Genomic DNA, 23,066 nt, shown 5'->3' on the forward strand with positions numbered 1-23,066 from the left:
TTCAGAAGAGCTCACAGAAAGAGTATGGTTCCCCCAGATAAGACTGCAGATGCTCACTAGCACATCAGGGTCTGTGCTTCAGGCTGGAGTTTATATCATGGTGATGTAGAAAATATTCTCTTAAAAAAACTCATGCTGATCCGAAATTTTGATTAGCAGTTATCTAACTCTTTTAATTAGTAAGAAGTGGTGAAACAATTTTTTTCATATCCAATGTAGTTTGGTAGGTTGTATGTTTCCAAATATAGGACCCAGGAGGGGACCATAACAAAAGAAGTCCTTGAGGGTGAGAATATTGGAAACTACTGTGAGAAATTTTTCTAAAGATATAATTGAGGAAAATGTATCTACACACACACACACACACACACACACACACACACACACACATACAATTTCCCCCAGCCCTACGTGTGATAAGGTAAGTTAAAAGCAACATAAAAGACCAGTATCAGATTTGTTAATAAATTATGATAGACCTATATAGCACAAATACTAAGCCATCATTAAAACATGCTGCAGATGTCAATTTATTGAAAGAGAAAAATGTTCGCAATATATTGCTAACTGAAAAATAACAGCTTAAAAAGCAGTTTAATGATGCTGGTAAACCCTAAAGAGGGGTTGCCTCTGGATGGTGTGTATTTTATAATTTTCATTTGATTATCTATACTTTCTGACTTTTTTGTGTGCTTTTGTAATAAGGAAAAAATTAAGAGAAAGATACAAAAATAAATGTCATGGCCAGAAGAGAAGGAAAATCATGATGTTGAACAACAGATAGATTTAAGGTCACCCAAAATGCAAATAAATAGAATAAATGGAATTGTTGAAATAAATATGTAGTGAATTTGAGAAAATCCAAAGGACTGAATCTGGGGAACCTCTGTCTTTGCTCCTCCGGTCTAGAATTCCTTCCCCACAGCCCTCTCCTACTCCCATATGCATGAACCTTTCTCTTACTTCTCTAGCCCTGCTGTTGAAAATCCTTTTACACTCATTTTCAAAATCACATTACACATTTTATTGTACGTTTAAAAAAATGGTCATTTAATTTTGGACTCAATGTTAGTCTTTCTTTTCTAGTTCTTTCCTTTTATCTCGTTATTCTTCAACCAGTTTTTAAAGCCCTTGTACACTGGATATATCATTATAGCTTTATCTTATCACCATTTGGGTCTCACCAAAATATGGAACATAAGCAGCCCAGAGCCTTCCACATAGTAGACATTCAAGAAACCCATCTCAATTGTCCACGAGACCTGGGTCATGTCCTGATTATTTTGGCACCTCCCTTAGTGCCTTATGATAACACACACACAATAAATATTGGTGAACAAAATGAGTAACTAAATTATGAGAACAGGCTCTGGCTTCTTTTATGTTTACTATACAATTCTAAGCCATTTCTCTCTCCCTTTAGCTCAGAAGTTCTCAGTGATGTGCCTTTTTGTTCCACAGGGGACTTATCTGGAGATTTTTTAAAATGTCATGACTGGGAAAAGGGACGATGTTACTCCACTGAGAGGGAAGAGACCAGGGATGATGCTAAACATCCTAAAATGCAGAGGATAGATTCCTACAACAGAGTGTTATTTAGCCCAAAATGCCAATAACACCAAGATTGAGAAATCCTGGTTTTAATGTATATGTACCTCTAAGAGCCATCAGCACATCGCACTCATCTATTTTCTTCTCCCCTTTTACTGTCCCAACATATACACTTATATAGCTTTTAGAGAAAGTGTTGAAAGTGAAGACAAAAAATCTGCAAGTCTTTCTGTGCCCAGTGTTGTCATCTGTCTACTAAAGAATAATACCTGCCCCAACTACCTTTCAGGGTTATTGTGAGGATAAAATAAAAGAATCAATCTTTAAATGTTTTTAGAAACAGATGGGATATATTAATAAGCTTTGCCAATATCTATAATGAGGGGGGGAAATGGGATATTTAATAGAGCATAAATTTCACTCCCTCACCAATAAACACGTTTATTTTGTATCTGACTCATCCAACACACATTTATTAAGATTTATCTAGATAAAACAAAAAAATGCTACCAGGTTTTAGATGCAATGAAAACATGCAATTGTATGACGTGAAGGTAATCATTTCTCGGCTCTAGGCAACTAGAAATATGTTTGTTAAGCTGGAAAATGCTTTCCTTCTTTCTCTATATGGGAATGAACCAGGGTTGTATAAAGTGTGGCTGAGTTAAATCCAGAACTCATTATCATGGCCATGTAATCAGACAGGGATCATTTTTGTTGAAGATTTTTGCTGAAATCTTATTTATATGAACTTTGCCTCCTTTGGTTTGGCTGCCAATATCTAAAGCTCTTGAATTCCTAATCTATAGATCACATATGTTGAGAGCTAAAATCCAAGAAATTGCCCAAAGAAAACATCAGAATCTTCTGAATGAAGGGAGTTCTCAGAGCTTAAGAATTTAGATCTTAAACAGAACATAACAATGTTGAAAGGCATGAGCAATTGTTTTAAAACAAACCAGGTACACTGACTCTTTGGTCAGGCTCCAAAGCGTTGATTTGATCCGTCAGGAGGGTTTAAAATATGCATGATTGTGTTTTGAGGACCCTAATGCCCACTAATCCTGTAACTACATGCCATGATTTTATGCACATGCTTGAGAGACATATTGTGTTTTCTAATTTTTTCTAATATATGGCCAAGGGGTTTTGCAAATTTGGTCCTAGTGAAAATATGAGCCAGTTGGAAAGCTCTGGAGGAGGAATCGCTGTTTTAAAATGTCTACAAGAAAACAAAATGCTGAACACACTTTTGAGTCAAAAGTGTAGCTGCATGAATTGATAACTTTGTCAACTGTTCAATAAATACTTATGGAATGACTTCTACATAAATATAGCAAGAGAAAGGTATTGTGTTAGAGGCAAAGATGTGAAGAAGAGCTTGCAATCTATCTGGAAAAATACATGTATGAAAATATGTCATCTGAGGGATGTTACCAGACAACAAATGAAATTTGTCAAGTGATAAGCAAAGTCAATAATTTCTATATGTGAGAGAAGACAGATGTCATGATATATAGAATGACAGGAAAGATTCATGGTGATAAGGAACTTGGACTTGTCATTGAGTGACAGGTAGACTGGTCAGGTAAAAAGAAAGGGAAGGAGAAACATTTTTGAGTGAGCACTAATGAGAGAAAAGATGCAGAGGTGGAAATTTGTTGATGCATTTAAAATAAGAAATCACTCAAGTCATGTTTATGTCCAAAGTGCTCTGCTAACTTTCATGGATGAAAATCTGGATTCACCACACACTGTAACTTTAGAGAGGGCACAGTCTAGTTCAAGGGCATAATTACAAATACCAGTGCTATAATGCAGTGATCTCCAATGTGAGGTGCGAACCCTGTGGATTCTGGAATGTGCATGATCTGTTGGGATACAGAAGAAACTAAATTTTTTTTCTAATTATATTTCTTCTTAATTTTATCATTTTTAATTTGCATACGTTTTATATGTATAAAAATGTGCTGTGTTGGAGTGTGTTTACATCATTTATAAAGTTTACATACATTACAGATGAGAGCTCAAAACTATTTGCTAACAATAGTGTAAGCTCAAAAACTAGTAGAGACCCGCTGTAATGTTGTATCTGTTACACTGGAAGTGTGAACAAATCCTCTGGAATCCAGAGCCCTGAGGTTGAACAATGTCCACATGTTACCAAAGCAGGGGTGAGGACAAAGGGAAGGAGAGTAGTGGGTGATATGCTAGAGAGGGGCAGATTTGGGGCTACACATGGGAGGTAGCCTAATCTCACAAAAGCAGATAGGAGTTATAGATGAGCTGTGGGGGCTAAATTAGAATGTGCTAGGGCAAATTGTCATCTGCAGAAGAGCAATGTCTCATTCAAAATATCTGCAGAAATTCTAGTTAGAGAAGAACTAGGTATAAAATGACCAAGATTGCCTGTGTGTTTTTTATTTTTGGGTTTTGTTTGTTTTTTTTTTCTTTGTTTTTTGCAAGTTTGCTGATTCTAAACTAGGTATAAAAGTTACTCTTTATAGCAAGTTAAACATTCAAGGCTCATACACTTTGGAAGCTTATATCCACAAATTAATATTTTCTATTTCAGAAAGAAGACTTCCTTTAAGAAAATACATAAGGTTAAAATCCTCTAGCCTGTTACTTCCAAATTAGCCATGTTCTGAACAGAAGACATTGCCAAGGTTAAATCATCCCTGCTATCTATCTACCAATTTCTCCTTTCCAGAGCAAAGACTATAGACATATTTATCCTCATTCCTCAAACTCAATTTAGGTATTGTTCAATGGAATGCCCCCCGACCCCATAGACCTGGCATAGCCCTGAGGTGCATGTGAATGAAAATCAGGTTATAAAATATTGCATCCAACCCCAGTAAATACCTTTACTTTCTCACCATGGAAAAAGAGAAAAAGTGCTAAAAATGAACCCTGGATGCCATTGTATGGTAGAACATCACTGTTAGAGAATTATGTTGTACAAAGATATTATTGGCTGTCAGGACACAGAAAGAAATCAGTATCACTGGTGGCTGCTGGTTTGCATGGCTAGTAATGTGTCAAATGCATAATATTCCTTGTCCTTTAGTTCCAACCACAACCTACAAGCCTCATAAGCACAATTAAAATATAGACTATCACCAAGGAAGAGATTGTTTTGCAGGCTATGAAATATTTTTGGCTGCCAGTAAGGAAAATAAATTCCTCTTCTGAGAGCTTGAGGCTACTAATTTTCTGTGGCCTCAAGTAAGCAAAAATGTTAACAAATGGAGAGCAAACTACAAATTATTTTGGATTAATCCTTGAATTTTCATGGCCTATCATGAAAAGAAAATGTTTCCTATGAAAAATGAAATGTTAAATCCTCGGGCATCCTCCTACACAGGTATTAAATAAATGAAAAGAAAACTTTCCACAGAGGAGTCCCAGAGTTCTACTAAGATTCTTCTCTCCCACACCTCCCAATAAAAAGCAGTCCAAACGTCATCAGAAGTTTCTATAAAAATAGGAGTGTTCCAATGACTGACTCCATTGCTCTATGTCCAACCTGAGCAAGCTAGTAACACTGCACCAGGGAAAATGAAAAAAAAACAACATAATCCAGGGTTCAGATCTGTGTTAGAGATGCGTCAAATTGTTTGTGTAAAATGGAACTCTACAATTAGAAAAAAATCACATTATGGGGGTTATTTAATCCAAAATGGTCTGTCATCTTTCATGTTTAGCTAATTGGCTTTCCCTGGAAAAAAACTATTTTTTTAAATAAGAAAACAATATATAAATCTCTAAATGTTTTGTTATAATGCCTCCAGTGGTAGAATTTGAAAAGAGCTATTTATGCTTGCTTTCAATTCAAATATTATTCTTGCTTCATTTATCACCTGTCTGAGATTGCCTGAATGCCTTTCTCCAAGAGATAACATAGGAATCCATTCGTATGTCTCAAAGACAGCTGGACCACCCGACTAATTTACTAGTTAGTTATATTTAATCAACTGCAGCCTCATCTGGAGAAGTTCTGAGTTCTACATCAGAGCACATAATAAGTAACAGGCTAGAATTTGGCACTTTCCTTAGTGGGGCTTTGACACTGTGAGTTCCCTTTTCCTCCTAGCCTCAAAGCAGCTTCTTAAACTTCAGGATGCTGACATAGGTTTGGGGTTGCAATTTTTCAGTCTAGTTATACAATTAATACTATCTGAGAAGGTTATGTTCTTTAGTCCGATATATAAGTGTCCTAATTTACCAGGGTGAATAGATGGATGAATTGGTGGGTAGGCATAGAGCTAGATGAGTAAATCCTATAAGAAGCATGATAATTTGTGCACTTGCGAGTAAATGAACACCCATGAACTCACTGCATACACACCTATGATAGTGATTATTAATAATGTGTATTCAGCAACAAATACCTTTACTTTCTCTTATTTGATAAAATTTAATCCCCACTTTAAAAGAAACACATTTAAAACATAGAGTGTTTAAAATTATCCAGAAATATATCCCCCAAATACTATAGTATGGATGATTTTATTATTACAACTAGTTCATTTTTTATTGTTCTATCTTTTAGTAAATAAAAATGTCCTTCAGCCATGGGATGAGAAAAAATCCAATGCAAGATATTAATAGTAAATGTGTACTGTCCTTGGAATCTATTTGCTGGAGATATCTTTAGAGATAGTCTAGTCTGAAGTCCCACCCAATGCAAAAATTCCTAGTAAAACATCCTGGACAGATGGTTATCCTGTCTGTCTAAACCTACCAGCAACCAGGAAATACCTTAGAAGGCAGCTCATTCACTGTGGAAGTCTTAGTTTTTCTCAAAACCCTTTTTTTTCTGATGGGATGTGTGTTCTTGTAACTCCTTGGTTGCCTACCAGGTCACTAGATCTGTGAAAGCATTCTTTAAGGTACCTAGGCTCATGTCTAGTGACTGCCACTTTCTTTCAAGGGTTCTCCATGCATTAGATATGAGCACAAGAACAAGATGAGAGAGTCACAGAAAATCCTGGGTATCAATGTTATCATCCCAAAATATTTCAAAGTCTTATAAGACATGTTGGTTCTAACACTGTGACATTTAACATGGATAAATGCAAGGCTGTAACACAATCCAATAAACCGGTTGCCTAAGGAATGATAGAGGAGACTCAACTAGGCAGAAACATGTGTTAAAAACTTGCTTCTCTTGCTATTCAGACTTCAAATCCTGAGGCTGCATTCAATTAAAAATAATTAGATGCTACATGTGAGAGTAGTGTGTGACATGCCCAAAAAGTCTGAACAGTCTTAGCTTGGTATTAATAGAAACATAATTTTCTTAAAGGAGGGAAGTGAGATTATCACTTTTTAAAAAGCCAGAAACATGGTCAAACACATTCTTGAATTCTACCTTAGGGGTCTTTGGACAAACTGAATGTGCCCAGAAGAGAGCAATCAGGATGGCAAAGGAGCTAGAAATTGTTTCAGATGTGCAATGGGAACTGAGTGGTTTAACCAGAGAAGGAAGGTTTAACCTGGCAATAGTATTGTGAAGAAAAGCTGGCCGCAGGAGCAGTGAACCTTGGTCACAGATGAAAATTCAGGGAGTCAGCTCACTGCAAAGCAAGGACTTTCTAATTGGGAAGCGGCTTGGGGACTGGAGGGCTGCTTTATCCAGCTCAATGAGTCTCCCAATATCAGCAGCGCTCAAGCACTATGAGATATCCTTATGGTGAAAATGTGGTTGAAGGAAAGCAAGCATTTGAAACAGAGAATCAAATGCTTATTGAATGCCTACTACTCGCCAGCTCCTGGGATCCCAGCCTTCACTAAACCAGACAGATACAAGTGCTGTACTCACAGAGCTTATCGTCTCAATGGAAGGGGGTTGGACTAAACAGTTTTTCAGTTTCCTTAGCCCTGAAATTCTATGATACTGTTAGTCTAATATACTCTGTTATATATGACTAGAGGCCCGGTGCATGAAATCGTGCACGGGGGGGGGGGGGGGGGGGGTTGTCCCTCAGCCCAGCCTGCACCCTCTCCAATCTGGGACCCCTCGAAGGATGTCTGACTGCCCGTTTAGGCCCGATGCCATCTCGGGCCTAAACGGGCAGTCGGACATCCCTCTCACAATCCAGGACTGCTGGCTCCCAACTGCTTGCCTGCCTGCCTTCCTGATTGCCCCTAACCACTTCTGCCTGCCAGCCTGATCACCCCCTAACCACTCCCCTGCCAGGCTGATTGATGCCTAACTGCTCCCCTGCCAGCCTGGTCACCCCTAACTGCCCTCCCCTGCAGGCCTGGGACCCCCCAACTGCCCTTCCCTGCAGGCCTGGTCACCCCCAACTTCCCTCCTCTGCAGGCTTGATAGCCCCCAACTGCCCTCCCTTGCAGGCCTGGTCCCTCCCAACTGCCCTCCCCTGCTGGCCATCTTGTGGTGGCCATCTTGTGTCCACATGGGAGCGGCCATCTTTGACCACATGGGGCCAGCCATCTTGTGTGTTGGAGTGATGGTCAATTTGCATATTACTCTTTTATTAGATAGGATACCACATAGAAATGGAAAAAAATGTGTCAGGTGTGATTTTATAAATACTTTGGAGAAAAGTGTTCTATAGTATTTGGGCCTTGATTCAATGTTTACTGAGTGCCAGCTAGGTGCTGGATACTGAGTTGCTCCATAAGGAATCACCTACCCTAAAGGAGGTTAATATCTGTCATTTTAACCACACTTTAGACTCTGCTTCCTCCAGTACTTTGGCAAGTTCACCAATATATATAAAATGACCGTATAATCTATCTTCCAAATCAGGACATTTGGAAAGTGAAAGGGTGCTATTAATAATTGCATCAAGACAACAGGTGTAAAAAGGAACTGTCCAGACAGATTAGGGCATCTGCTCGTCCTATTAATAAGCCTCTAGAGCAGTGGAAAACCCAGGCCTTCTGAGAGCAATAAATCTTCTTTGTGGTTGACTTTGTGGACTGGGGATCAAATTGGCTTGTCAATCAGCCCCTCCTTCACTCCTGGAAAGTGCTCCTCCCCACATTTTCCATTCCAGAAATGTGATTATCAGTCCCTCTTAATTCATTCTACGTGGGCACTAGACCCAATCAGAAGCTGTCCTTGGGATATTTTTAGTACGGGCACTCTGTAGTAGTGAGAACTACCAGATTTAACACTTGAGTGCTGTTTGTGAGGAAGTGGTCTATGAAAAGAGAATGAAGTCAGCACAGAGAAGCAGTTGAGAAAGGATCCCAGCCATGCTTGACTCATAGTTTCAGTTCTCTCTGCTAAATGCCAGTGGTTCTTGTAATATTTTTATTTATGAGAGATACCAACATTATTCTACTACTTTTTTCTTTTCCCTTTAGTTAGTTTGAGTTGGGTTTATGGCACTTTCAATACAAATTGCATTGACGAATCCAAGATGCAAAGAAATAATGTAAGTAGAAAAGATGGCTCCCCAAAAGCTTATCAGTTGACTGTCACGTGCAGGTTTGTCCCTGGTTCTGGCTCCCAGGAGAGAATAGATTAAGAAAATTATGAGCCAAAACCGGTTTGGCTCAGTGGATAGAGCGTCAGCCTGCGGACTGAAGGGTCCCAGGTTCGATTCCGGTCAAGGGCATGTAGCTTGGTTGCGGGCACATCCCCAGTGGGAGGTGTGCAGGAGGCAGCTGATCGATGTTTCTCTCTCATCGATGTTTCTGACTATCTATCACTCTTCCTTCCTCTCTGTAAAAAATCAATAAAATATATTTAAAAAAAAAAAGAAAATTATGAGCTTTTTATCAATTCACCTTGTCTCTTCACTTACCCTCAACCTTGAGCAGAAAAAATCTGCTCTCACCTGTTTCTGAGACCATACTCGTCTTTGCTGCCAACATGGAGGATCCGTCTAGTTCCTCTTCTCTATTCTCCTAGACAGTTTAATTGAATCTTATGCTATCAACCACTACCCATAGGCTGATCACTCTCCTCAATTTTGTTTTTCCAGCCCAGGCCTTTCTTGAGCCGTGGATTTATAAATCTATCTACTGAACATCTCCCAGTAAGTGCATCAAACTTAAAGCATCTCAAACTGAACTTATCTTTCCCACAAAACTGTTCTATTTTTTATATTCTCACTTTCTTCAAATAACACTACTGTCTACTCTAGCACCTAAAACGGAAACCTGAGAGACCATCCTAGCTCCTCCCACTCCCTGACACCACATTTCAGGAGTCACTACGTATATCCTATTAGTTTTACCTCCTAGTAATTCTTTTTTTTTTTTTTTTTTTTTTTTTTTGGCATAGCAAAGGTGGAGATTTATTGAAGAACAAGTACAGACTCCCATGTAGGGAGAGGGAAAGATTCCCACAGAAAGGACTCCCACATGGGGAGGGGGAAGAGTCCCCACCTCCTAGTAATTCTTAAAGCTGTACCTATTAATTCTTACTCCCATGCCTCAGTTAAGGTCTTTCTCCTTTCTTTAACTATTGCAATGGTAAGTGGTTTTTCTTCATCCAATCTCACCTTTTTCAAGTAACCTTCCTTCATGCTGCCTTCATACTATTTACAAAATACTCTTAAATTCAAAATTCTCAAATGACTATCTATTATGTACAAAGAATATGCAAACTCCTCAGTAAAGCATGTAAAGTCACTCTTGTTCTAGCCTGATCACCTCCTCTAGACCCTTGTTCCAACACTTCACCTACTATATATGGAAGGCTGGCCACACTAAATAGTCTGTCTTTTTTGTAATGGGCTACACCATATTATCCTTTTGTGCAGGTCATAAAACACCATGCAGCTTCTGTCTGATTCTTTTGGAATGCTAACTCTCAGTTTGTTTCCTCTTGAGACCCATGTTGTGAGAAGCTCAAGTCACATGAAGAGGTCACATGTAGCTGCTGTGATCCCAGCTGAGCTCAGTCCAGGGGCCAAACATAATGAAGAAGATGATTCTGACCCCAGCTGTCTGAACCCCCCACCATTCCAGCTGAGGCCCCCAGGCATCATGAGGCAGAGACAGACCTTCCCTGCTGTGCCCTTTCTAAATTCTTGACCCACTGAATCAATAAGCATAATCATATATGTTGTTTTATACTACTAAGTAGTTTGCTACACAGCAATAAATAGTGAAATATCCCATTGTAATATCATTTAATTATCTGGAATATTCAATTCTAAGATACAACTTTGGGGGTTCGGAGCTACTCACCCCAAGATGTGCTTTTATAGTATGAATATTATTTTGAGCTAAGGGCAGTTTTAGCTACAGGCTCAAGAGAAACTTCACCCTTCTTTTTAACTATATAGAAGAACTTGAAATAGGAGCCCTGCCAATAATAAGAGATAATCAGCAATAATCTTTTTTTGACCTACCTATGTGACAAGACAAACTTCTTTCACTAAACATCTGCTGTGCTTATCACCTTGCAATGACCTTTTGAAGCTCCCAAGGCACCTGACTCATCTCTAGCTCAGGATGTCTTATATACTCATGTTCCTTTTCTAGCTCTGAACCTTCCTGCATGTGGGGTCTCTGATTCTCTCATATGTGTGGGGTTCCCATCCATATGTATGAATTAAATTTGTTTATTTTCTCTTGCTAGTCTGTCTCATGTCTATTTTATTATTAAGCCAGCCAGAAGAACCTTGAGAGTAAAGTTTGCTGCTCCCCCACACTTCTATCTTCCATAGTTGCCCTTCAGTTATAGTACTTCCCATGGCTTCTTGAAGAGTATATTTTATTCTTCTTTGTTTGCCCAGTGCCTAGCACACATAAGATTTTCAATTAATGTTTTTGATAAGATACCTAGTTTTCTATCTAGTTACCCATTACTCTGTCTTAGGCACCCAATAGGACCTTCCCCTACTCTATCTTTTATTCTCAATTGCTGATAGTTGCTGATAGGATCATCTTTGCCTCTCAAAATAAGTTACCACCACTCCAGCAGTTCACCCAGACTTTGCCTACTGCAGAAGACAGTCTAGTTTCAATTCAGCTTCTCCCTAGGGAGCTCTAAGTAATTATGGAAGACTTGGCAGGAGTCCTAAGAAATGCTATGGATCCAAGTCTGATGGTATAAGAAAAAGTGGAGGAGAGAGACTAGCATCTTCCCAATACTAACTGTGTGTCATAATCTGTGCTAGAAGGTCTCCTAATCTTATCAGCATCCCTGTGAAATACACATTTCAATTTTTTTTTACACATGAAGAAGCCTGGACTCAGTGAACTTCAGTAATATCCATGGGTACACTCAGCTGGCAGAATGAGAGTATCAAGCCCACTTGCCCCAAAGCCACTGTACTTCCTAAATGCCATACTTTCTGGGAGACTCTCCCACCCCACCCAAAGAAATACTTGCCCATGAGAAGGCTGATGGATAAAATTTCACCAGTTGAAAAGTTTATTTCAATGATGTCAACCACAAATTTGATTTATTCTCTGATAAAATGCAAAATATCTAAAAACAACACAATAAGTATAATTAATCAATAATACTTCAGGATGCATATGTTTATGGCAAATCTGACTGGACAGAGGGCTCTGGGAAGGGAGAGGAAGGAAGAGCACACAGAAGGCCCGAGAGAAAGGAAGGAGTTGTCTGAAGGTGAAGTCAGAGGGAAACTGCAGAGGGAAAGCTTGGAATCTAAGACAAAAGGACTTTCCCTGGAGACTTGGGTGGGTCATGTCCTGGGGAAGATCAGAAGCTCTAGGACATCCTTTTGTATAATACAGACAGGAAGCTGAAAACTTCTTTTACCTCTATGGAGAGGAGCTTTACATTTTTGTGAAACCAAAGACTACAAAGAAATAGTCCCAAGTGAAACTTGGTTGGTAGGCTTCTATTTTTCAATATTCAACATTAATTTTTTATCATTCTTTTTACTTACACATATCAATTGATTTTCTTTTCATGGTTGTCAAGAGTCTCATGCACTACAAATTTGGGATCAGAATCCATTTCTATTTCTTTACCATTAGGTCAATATACTTTAGTGAAGGACAATTGGTTAATATTTTTTTTTAAATACCTTTCCCCAGGTATCATTGATCTATGTCTGAGCGAAGAATTTACCAAAGGCTAGTCTCTTCTTTTTCTGTTGAGTAAAGCCTGAGATCTTGGACCAAGCTGACATTTGTCTGCTACTGGAAAATAAGGGCATTTTGGCAACCTGTAGTGTGCCAGCATCCTCTACCTGCATACATATAGGCCACCAGCATGTACGTGTATGAGGGCCCAGGAAAAAAGATAACATGTTTGAAATCTGGTTTCCTAGGTAAGAATTTTAGAGGTTGCTCAATAAAAAGTGATTACAGAACATTAGTGGTTTTCCTCTAAGTGGGAATTCATTTCTCTTTATATTCCTCTGAGTTGAAGCTATAGTTATGTCAATGCCCCTTCCTGCTAGGCCTTGTTCTATATAGTGTAATTAAGATGTAGTATCCATTTTAAGAAACACACTACACTTAGAAGATTATCACAGAATTATTTTAAATTCTATATATTTAAAGTGTATCAGAGAGCAAAGACTCCAATGCCAAGCTATCCAGGTGGATCCTGCTTCCAGGACTTGGTCCAAAAAAAGAGAATTCTATCTCACCCACATTTTTCTGTGTCATTCTCTCATCAACCATGATATATGAAGCTTCTTTTCTGTGGCAGGACTTTACCAGACTCTGGAGATGGGAAGGGAAGTAAGATGAACAGGTCCCCTGCTCTTAGGAAGCTTGCATTTTAATGAAGGAACCAGACAATAAGACAAGCAGGTAATTGAGCTAACGATGCAGTTATAGTTCTTGATCTTTTCCATGAAGAAGATAGGCAAGATAACGGCATACAAAATGATTGTGGAGGGAAGGGTGTCTACCTTAGATGCAACTGCTGGGGATGGCATCTCTGGGAAGATGACAACTGAACTGATCCTGATAAAGAAGAAAAAGCCAGCCATGTGAAGAGTCAGAAATAGAGCATTGTGATCTAGGACTGACAAGTGGGAAAGCCCTAAGGTAGGTACACCAGGCATGCTTTCGAAACTCTTAGAAGGAAAGAGATAAAGGTATGACTTCAAGATACATGAAGCAAAAAAATTAGCAAAACTGAAAGAAAAAATATACTAATCCACAATCATAGCTGGAGATGTTAACACATAAATGACCATAAAACTTAGCAACTTGCCCTAACTGGTTTGGCTCAGTGGATAGAGCGTCGGCCTGCGGACTGAAGGGTCCCAGGTTCGATTCCGGTCAAGGGCATGTACCTTGGTTGTGGGCACATCGCCAGTAGGGGGTGTGCAGGAGGCAGCTGATCGATGTCTCTCTCTCATCGATGTTTCTAACTCTCTATCCCTCTCCCTTCTTCTCTGTAAAAAATCAATAAAATATATTTAAAAAAACAAAAAACTTAGCAACTTATAAGCGCAACCAATGGACACAAGACACTGGCGGAGGGGGGGGGATGAGGGCATGTGACAGGGGGTAGGGGAGGCTGGGGGAAGGTCAATGGGGAAAAAAAGGGAGATATATGTACTACTATATGTAATACTTTAAACAACAAAAAAGAAGTTAAAAAACAATAAAATAAAATAAAATCCCCAAACAATTGAAATGACTCTGTGAAAAAACAACAATAACAAAAACTTAGCAACTTAAAACAGCAAGCATGGATTCTATCACAGCCTCTGTAAGGCAGGTATTCTGAAAGCAGCTTAGCCAATGACTCTAGCTCAGGGGTTGCTGGCAAGATGTCAACTGGGACTACAGTCATCTGAAAGCTTGAGTGGGGTGGGGGAATCCACTTGCCCTCTCATGGCTTCAATTCCTCACTGGTTACAAGCAGGAGGCCACAGTGTCTCCTACATGGACTTTTCCGTAGAATTTCCCAAGTGCCTTTAAGACATGCAGCTGGTTTTCCAGAGTGACGAACCTAAAGGAGAGAGGAAGCCACAATGCCTTTCCACCCAGAAGCCACACACCATCACTTCCACAATATTCTAGTCATTAGAAGCGAGGTCACTAAGTCCAGCCTGCACTCAATGGGAGGGGAAGGAGGACTATCAAAGAATTGTGGCCTTCTTTAAAAAAAGAAAAAAAACACAGCATAGACATGCTATTTTAAATATATCCTTGTGAGATACCTAAGTGGCAAGACAAAGTAAGCAGTGGGAAATACTGGTCTTAAAGGAGAGGAAAGAGGCCTGGGTTAGAGATACAAATTTGAAAGTCAGCATAAATGGGGATGATACAACTTTGAAAGTAACCAATGTAAGTTGTGTTACACAGGCTGGGTGACTGAATGAAATTGTTTAGAGGGAGAGGGAAGCAGAGGAAAGAAGGTCCAGCACTGAGCTCTGGGATCCACTCTAACCTTCAGCGGCCTAAAATGCCAGGCAAAGGAGGAAGAGCCAGTGAAGGAGAGAGTGGAGGAGTAGCCAACAAAGTGAGAGGAAACCAGAAACATGTGGTACTGTGGAAGCAGAAGGGAGAGTGCTTCCATGATCATCATAATTAGTACAGCAAGAGCATGACTGATAACATTTACTGAGCACTGTCTATTGTCCTAGGCATTGTTCTAAGTACTTCCTATGTATTAACCTTTAGTCTTAATAGAGGGCAGAAACTTTATGATTTTGTATTTATAGCTAGAAAAATTGAGACACAAAGATGTTAATTTTTTCCAAAGCCTTATTCAAAAGTAAGTGGGAACCTGGGGGAATGAAGTGGTTGCTGGGTTCAGTCAAACCCTGATTAAGTCCAACTCTCCGTGTATTCAGTGCCTGCACCTAAGCAACTAAAAGGTTTTAGATCATCTCTGTTTGTATCTTACTTAACCTGATAACACTTGAGCAAATATCCATCTGGAGCCAGGCACTATCTTAGTTATGGAAAATGTGGTGAAGAATGAAATATTTTTAAAATCCCTGACCTTTGGACCTTACCTTCCAATGAGAGAACAGATCATAAGATAAATACATAAAATATATAGTACATAAAATAGTGGTAAGTGCTAAGGTGAATAAAGATAAAGCTGAGAAAGGAGAAAGAAGTGTTGGGAGATGGGTGTGGGGGAGGCAATTTTAGACAGGCAAGTCAGAGAAGACCTAAACAGAAAGGCAACGTTTCAGTAAGACAAGTGGTGGTGGTTGGGGGAGGGGGGAAGGTGAGCCATGCAGATATCTGGGGAAAATTTTCGGGGCAGAGGAAAAGTCATTTAAAAGGCCCTGAGGCAAGAATGCATGTGCCTGGCATGTGAGTGAAAAAAATAGCAAGGAGGCCAGAATGGCCGAAGTGGAGGAAGGAGGAAAAGTATCAAGAGATGGCAGAAAGGAATGGAGTCAGACAGGTAGAGTCTGGTAGGTATAGCATGAACTTTGACTTTTATTCTGAATCAGCTGGAAAGATGTAGGAAGGTTTTAAGCAGAGGACTTACATGACCTGACCTGGGTTTTAAGTGGATCACTCTGGCTGCTGTGTTGACAGTAGACTATATGAAAGCAAGAACAGAAGTGGAGGAAGCAAACAAAGAAGTAGAGACCAGTTCGGAAGCTATTGCATAACCTAGTCAATGATGGCTTGGCCAGGTTATTAACTGTGGAGGTGGTAAAAAGTGTTTGGACTCTAGAAATATTACAGGATTTGTTGATGAAGTGCATGTGAGATGTGAGAGAGAAAAAGAAGTCAAGGATGACTTCAAGGTGTAAGGTCTGAAAAACCTGAGGAATGAAGTTCTCATTAATTGAGATGAGAAAGGCTGCAGGAGAAGCAGATTTGGGGGGAGAAAACGAAAATTTCAATTTTGGATGTATTCAGATTAAAGTGCTTATTAAATATCCTCCTGGGGAAGTTGAACAGGCATTAAGACACAAATGAATTGGGAGTTCAAGGAAGAAACCAAGGTAAGATATAAAATTGGAAGTCATCAGAGCACATGTATGGAATTTAAGGTCATGAGACTGGGTGAAACCACCGAGAGAGAAAGGGTAGAAAGAAAAAGGACAAGTTTTACACTGACCACTGATCTTCTCCAACGTCTGAGGTTGGGGGCAATGAACAAGAACCACAAAAGGAGTCTGACAGCAGCTGCCAGAGAGGTAGGTGGAAAACTAGACAAGGGTGAAGTCCTGCCTTCCAGGTGAAGTAAGGGTTCCCAAGGGCAGAACACGATCAGTCACTACAGAGAGGTCAAACAAGAGCATTGACCTTTTGATTTAACAACAAAGAGACATTGGTCTCATTAAGAAGAGTTTTCTAGGAGCCTGGAGTGAAAGTCTGACTGCAGTGGATCCTATAGGGAATGGGACGAGTGAAACAGGAGATGTCAAGTGCAGCCTACTCCCTCCGATAACTTTGCCATAAAAGGAGAAGGGAAAGAAGTGGTAACTGGAGAAATTAGGCCAAGAGAAGTTTTAGTTGTTGCTGTGTTGCCATTGTGTTTTACAGAAAAAGTGATGCATATTTGTAGGCTGCTGGGGATAATCAAGTAGAGAGGGAAACATTGATGTTGCAAGAGGACAGGGCAGGAATTGCTGAGACAATGAGAAGGTGAGGAAAGTTGGGATCTATAGCACAAGTGGAGGGGTGGACCTTAGTGTCATGGAGCTCAGAGTTAACAGGACAGAGGTGAGACACAGGTCCACATAATGGGTTGATGCAGCTGTGTGCAAGGTGGAAGTTGCTTTCGGACTAACAGTTTTCTAAAAAACTGGAAAGTAAAGTAGGAAGCAGGGTCATCTACCAGAATGAGAATGAGAAGGTGTTGAAGGTCCAAGGAGAGGAGAAAAATGATAAAATACTTGAGACTGGGAGTGTGGGTAATCTAGAGGAATGTAGTCTAACTCTGGGGCAGCATTAATGACCCACTATTGTCAGTGACCACAAATTTAAAGTGAAGTCAGTCAGCATGGTTGTGTGTTTTTCTCCAAACTCTTTTAGCTTCACCATACAGGTACAGAACAGACCGAAGAGCAGTTTTAGTAGAGTGACAATAGAAAAAGCCAAGAGGAAATAAGAGGTGAGAAAGTGAAGATTCCAGATTTAGACAACTTGTTCCAGAGTCTTCGTGTAAAACATGGCTCAGAAATGCTGCCATATTAGGAGGGGAAAGTGGAATTGAGAAATATAAGATATTTTTAAGCCCTGACTGGTTTGGCTCAGTGGATAGAGCATCAGCCTGTGGACTGAAGGGTCCCAGGTTCAATTCCAGTCAAGGGCATGTACCTTGGTTGCAGGCACATCCCCAGTGGGGGGTATGCAAGAGGCAGCTGATCGATGTTTCTCTCTCATCGGTGTTTCTAACTCTCTGTCCCTCTCCCTTCCTCTCTGTAAAAAATCAATAAAATATATTTTTAAAAAGATATTTTTTAAAGGTGAAAGACACTAGAGTATGCTTGTACATTAATGGACTGATCAGGTAAAGAAGAAACTGATGGTGTAGACAAGAGAGGAGGTCATGGAAGAGGTGAAGTCCTTAAGGAGGTAAAAGAACATAGAACACAGAGCACAAGGGCAGGAATTGACCCCTGATGGGCACAGGTATGAGCAGATTGGCAGGAAGATTAGTTGGTCCACTCTGAGGGCTTCTATTTGTTTAATGATAATAAGATGACATCCTTTGTTGAAAAGAGGGCAATAAAGAAATAATCTTTTTAAACATTTTTATTGGATTTATTGTGTTGACATTGGTTAATAAAATTATGTATGTTTCAGATATACAGTTCTATAAAGATGATGTATTATAGAATTGTGCACATAAAATACCCTTAAAGAACAGGTAAACGTGCAGTGGGATTCGTTGCCATTGTCAAGTGCCCATTTAAGGTCTTTATCCAGAATTTAAAGTTAAAGCAGTCAGACTGGTTCTGATTCTCTTCCACAAGTAACTACAAGATGATGTAGAGTTGGGTTCACCACGGAAACTTTCAAGTCTACAGAGCTTCACCCATGAAAAATAGCCTATCTCTAGAACCGAGGGAGGGTGGCAGAAAGGTGACATTATGTGTTATTCTGACTGCTGATCCCTTTAAATGAGTTTCTATTTTGAGAGCCTGGTGTCAATAGTGCTTAATTTAATCAGCTTCGTGCAGAGTGAAAGGAAATTGGAAATCTTCATGAGTACTGAGACAGTTTTCATTAGAAACTCAGACTAATGGGCTAAGGGTGTTGCAGGAAAAAGGAGGATGGATGGCTTATCTACCTGTTTATTTCAAAAGACAGTTATGACCTTGCAGAACAAATTCTTCGGCTTGTACCCCGTTTATTTGGATCTTATTAGGATATGCTAGTTGCTTATCTCAGGCTCTCTCTTTAATCCCAAGCTCTCATTTCTAGCACTGGCCTGCAGAATCATTCCTGACATCAGTCCTGATCATAGTACAAGGAAATTTTAGGAGCTCTAGTTTCAAACTCAATGGACCCTAACCTCCTTTCTCAGGAGTGGAAGGCCTTTTATATATGGCCTATACTGTGGTTCATTTCCTACCACTCAACCTATACCAGGCTGCTGGTGACTCCTTGCCTTGTCCACCTGGGGAGTTGTTATTGTTCCCTGGAGGCTCCTCAAATATCACCTCTTCAAGCTTTCTCTGGTTTCCTTCATCCTTAGCTTCCCATCAGCACTTAATATCTGGTTCTATAAGCCTTACCACATTGTGCTGTGAGTTATGTATTTGTCTAGCAAAATACTCCTTGAGGGACTGTCAAAATTATCTCTGTAGGTCCACCACTTAGCTCAATGCCTTGCATGTATATGATAAGCACTTTGTTTAATAAATAACAACATCAGATCCAACTTGTAGAGAGAAAAATGACAATTCTAGGAACAGAGCTTCGACCTTGTTTCAAGATCTGAAGCATTTGGGAAATTGGTATGGTGAAGTAGCTAGTGGTTCTAGTCAAAGAGACCTAAATTTGAATATCGGTTTCATCACTTACTAATCGAGTACTTCATGTGCCTCAGTTTCCTCATATGTTTAATGATAAAAATAAGAGAATCACCTTCATGGGATTACTATAAAAATTAGATGAGGCAGTGCATGCAATGTGGTTAGCTTAATATTTTCAGAGCTTGGCACACATGGGTAATAAACATTAGTTATCATAATCATTATTATGAATTGCAATTATCTGAAAGCTCAATTCTTGCTGATTCGCCTATGCCTGAACCCTTGTCTTAAAACCTTAACCATTTTATTTTCTCACTAGAGGTCCTGGTGCACAGATGCGTACACATGCACCAGTGGGGTCCCTCGGCCTGGCCTGTGGGGATCAGGTCAAAACCAGCTCTCTGACATCCCCTGAGGGATCCTGGATTGTGAGAGGGCGGTTCTCGGGTGACACACCCCGGAATTGGGCTCCCTCCTGTCTGGTTCCAGGTGCGTCACCCCAAGAACTGCAGCTGCCAAGACACCGCAGCTCAGCAGCTCCTGCATTGAGCATCTGCCCCCTGGTGGTCAGTGTGCATCATAGCTACCAGTCAGACGGTCAAATGGACAGCTGATCAGCCAGTCACTTCGGCTTTTCTATATATAGATTAAATGTATCTCTGTCTTACATTCTCCTCCCTCTACTCCCCACCTCTTCTAAACTACCACCCCACCCCAAGATGTTTGGTCTCCTAGGGGCAGGCCCCAGGTCCCTGGTGAGCTGACCTCTAACCACTGCCTCCACGAGGTTCCCCATTGCACACTCCACCTGTGCACCTCTGCAGGCACCTTCACCTCCAGTGGGGCCTTTTCCTGACTCCAGCCGCTTCCTGGGATTCGGTCCCTCGCTGTCAGTACAGGAGTCTCAGTCTTCTTTTTCTCCTCTATGGACTCTGCCAGTATGTACCAATATCCCCAATATCTGCCCCACCCCAGATTTTCCAGGCCTCTCTGGTCTGCATTGAAGTGTCATGATTAAACCCCTCTTCCTTATCTGGCCATAAGGTACATTTTAGATTTGCTGTGCAGACTTTTGACAAACAGTAATGATCAGTTTTGTGACTGCACACAAAAAAGTGTACTGATCCAGCTAAATTCTTTCCCTACAAGGATTCCCCAGATATCCTTCTGCAGTGTCCAAAAGATCTTCCATGTACTGGATTGTTGTCAGTTCTAAGCAAATCATACATATTAGATTATATTACAATTTGTTAGTTTTAACCAAAGCCATCGAAATGGCCCAATCATTTCATTCAGCCAGAGCTCTGGGGAGAAAGCATTCCAGCTGCAGTGGATGGTGGTTAAAAATGCTATGGGTTTGGTGCTTTATTCAAATGAATTTGCCAACCAGAAACTTCAACCCTGTACAATATTTTGACTATACAAGGATTCTCCACCCAACTACAAAATAATCTGAGAACATTAGTGGGTCTGTAACAGATGTAAATATGTGGAAATAAGAAGATTCCATATTCTAATGTTTCTAAAGCCTCACATTTAGAAACAACCAATCTGTTTAACCTAAGGTCTTGGTCATGTGAAAGGACAAATTTAGCAGAAAGAGGAAGAGAAAGAAGAGAGAAAGAGAGAAGGAGAGTGAGAGAGAGGTGGGAGAGAGAGAGAAAGAGAGAGAGAGAGAGAGAGAGAGAGATGCCCCTGGAACTGATTTCCTGGATAAACAAATTACCCTTAAATTGGAGCTACCGTAAGTCAGTTGAACAGGCACTTACTTCCATATCATCAAATGAATTAAGTTTATCTACAAGACAATTTTTTATTAACTAGAGGCCCGGTGCACAAAATCCATGCATGGTGGGGTATGTCCCTCAGCCCAGCGTGCACCCTCTCCAATCTGGGACCCCTCAGTAGGATCGGGCCTAAACGGTTAGTCGGACATCCCTCTCACAATCCAGGACTGCTGGCTCCCAACTGCTTGCCTGCCTGCCTTCCTGATTGCCCCTAACTGCCCTCCCCTGCAGGCCTGGTCACCCCTAACTGCCCTCCCCTGAAGGCCTGGTCACCCCTAACTGCCCTCCTCTGCAGGCCTTGTCACCCCTAACTGCCCTCCCTTGCAGTCCTGGTTCCCCCCAACTTTCCTCCCCTGCAGACCTGGTCCCCCACAACTACTCTCCCCTGCAGGCCTGGGTCCCCCCAATTGCCCTTCCCTGCAGGCCCGGTCGCCCCCAACTTCCCTCCTCTGCCGGCCTGGTCACCCCTAACTGCCCTCCCCTGCAGGCTTGATCATCCCACTGCCCTCCCTTGCAGGCCTGGTCCCTCCCAACTGCCCTCCCCTGCTGGCCATCTTGTGTCCACATGGGGGCAGCCATCTTTGACCACATGGGGGCAGCCATCTTGTGTGTTGGAGTGATGGTCAATTTGCATATTACTCTTTTATTAGATAGAATTTCTATTCCCATAGAACTTTACTTATTATGTAAATTTGTCTGAATTTATAAGAAATCAATTCATGCATAATGATTATATTCTACTTATACAATTATATTTTATAAAGAAAGACATATTTTTTAGACCCAAGGGATTTTGTAGTGTAAAATAAAATCCTTTTAGTACCAACGATACATTTCCTGCAAAACCCAGCAGCAGGCGATGACTTTTATTTATTTCCTAAGTAGAGAAGTCATGAGGCAATAAACTATTCCACTCATCGTATTAGTGGTTAGTTAATCTGATGTGGGAGAAGAGGTGAGGGCTGAAGGGAGGAAAATCACTGTTCACAACATTTTGAGTGATGGTTCATTCAGCAATTACGATCCCTTCCCTCCATGTTATGAAAGCAGCCGAGATGAAAGGGACTGAAATATTCTTCCCGACTGGCAAAGGCTGCCATGCAGACAGTCAGGAGGAGGTGGAGGGGGGAAGAAGTGTCCAGCTCTCTCCCAGGGCCTTGGCCTTCAGCACCCTGGGGATTGGTGGAGACTCCCGCACATCAGTATTCCAGCAACCCACTCCCATACAAGGCTGCACATCTGTATTCCACCAACCAACTCCCACAAGAGGCTGCACATCTGTATTCCAGCAACCCACTCCCACAAGAAGCTGCAATGAAGCCCAAGTGCCTATTGCTAAATACAGCGCCTGCTTTTCAGACTGACAGGAGAGCTCAGGCTGTGCACCCCAGAGGTGAATCTTCACTTCACACACTCCTAACATGATGGGTCCAGTGACTTACCAGCCTGTGAGCACAGAGCACAGAGGAGACCAGCACTGTGCTCCGAACCCTTTCGTGGATGGCAGAATGGGAGCTAGATTGACCACTGGTCACTGCAGATCCTCTGGTTACTAATAATCACAGATCAAGTCAACATGAGCTGCAAGCCAGGATCCAGCCCCCCTTCCAAAAAGCAGTGTGTGTGGACAATAAGCATTAGGTCAAGGATCAGGGCAAAATGACCTCCGAAAGCCCATGGGTCACTGAAATGAAACAGGAGATAAAAATAAAAGGGAAAACATTCTCAGGAGGGTGGGAAGGACAGTAGAAAAGAAGACAGTAGTAGAGGGACTGACAGGTGCGTGCCACCCCTCCCCACGGCTGTGTCGTCTGCTCTGTTACAGCAGCTGCTGCCCCAGCAAAGAGGAAAACAGATGTCCCTGCTGGCTTTTTACCAC

This window comes from Plecotus auritus (genome assembly GCF_963455305.1).
Source record: "Plecotus auritus genome assembly, chromosome: 3".
Lineage (NCBI taxonomy): Eukaryota > Metazoa > Chordata > Mammalia > Chiroptera > Vespertilionidae > Plecotus > Plecotus auritus.